Source organism: Strongylocentrotus purpuratus, unplaced genomic scaffold (genome assembly GCF_000002235.5).
Source record: "Strongylocentrotus purpuratus isolate Spur 01 unplaced genomic scaffold, Spur_5.0 spur5_contig_841, whole genome shotgun sequence".
In the NCBI taxonomy this organism is placed as follows: domain Eukaryota; kingdom Metazoa; phylum Echinodermata; class Echinoidea; order Camarodonta; family Strongylocentrotidae; genus Strongylocentrotus; species Strongylocentrotus purpuratus.
In genome coordinates, this window is record NW_022145548.1 from 112,513 (window position 1) to 113,707 (window position 1,195).

Consider the following 1,195-nt stretch of genomic DNA (forward strand, 5'->3'; position numbering starts at 1 on the left):
AACAACGATTGTACCACCAATAGATTCTTGTATAGGTTCCCATCTTTATGTAAAGTGGAGTTCAGCACATTTCACAAGAGTGGGTAGGCCTAGTACGTGGCTGAAGTTGTAATACAATTTGATTATCGAGTATTATATCGAGTATTAAACTGCTAATATAATTATATAAACCAGAAAGAATGCTGCGTTCCAGTACAAAGTCTTTATTTTATGTCCCACAAACTGACAAAATCTTATGGCCCAGTCTTATGGAGACAGTTCCTTTTCATATGCAGCCACTGTTTTATTAATTGCCGGACGATAACTTAGAAATATAGAAACATACGAAAAGTTCAGAAGTAACATCAGTCTATTTATCACTTTACTCACAACTATGAACCCAGTGCACCATTTCCACTTTTTCTGTATTCTGTTGCGAAAAGGCATGCGCGTACGCAGGATTTGTTCAAGGGGGGGGGGGGGGGGGGGGGGGGGGGGGTGGACATTTTTAAATCGGGCCGCAAATTTCTTTTTTTTGGTCCCCCCAAAAATCGCAACGACTCAGCAAGCCGCTGAAAAAGCGGGGGGTGGGGGGGGGGGGGGGGGGGCCTGCGTACAGGTATATAGAGTCGCATATCGACATCCCAGGAGCTAGAGATCGATATGCAATTAATTATGCCTAGTCTATGTTGAATTGTTAATTATGCGCTATACATAATCCTTTTAACTATTATTGTCATTATCATCTCATTTTAATCATTTCTGAGTGTACTATCAATATTATGTTATTATTCTCAGGACAGAACTAAAAAATTAAAAAATGCATTGCCAATTAATGTAAACGATCAAGGGGCGGGGTCCGAACCCGGGTCGAGATGAATTTCAGGAATATATTTATTAGTCTCGTGTGTTATGATCCAAGACTATCTTTGGAACCTGCTGATTCGGCCTTAACTATCTCGACCGCTAAGAGGACGATTGAACATCCAATCAGCTCGACTCTCAAGTAGAATATTAAAATACATTTCTTTATCGGTTTAAAATTGTATGTCCTTTCAAAATTAAGTAAATTGTAAAAGCAATTACTTTTCTATGTAATATTTTGATAGAAACTCTAAAACATCACAACTGAAGAGCCCGCTGAAGGATGGGTCGATGCTTATAGCCTGAGTTATGTTTGGCCGAATTTCGGAGCCCCCAAATTCGCGACGCAATG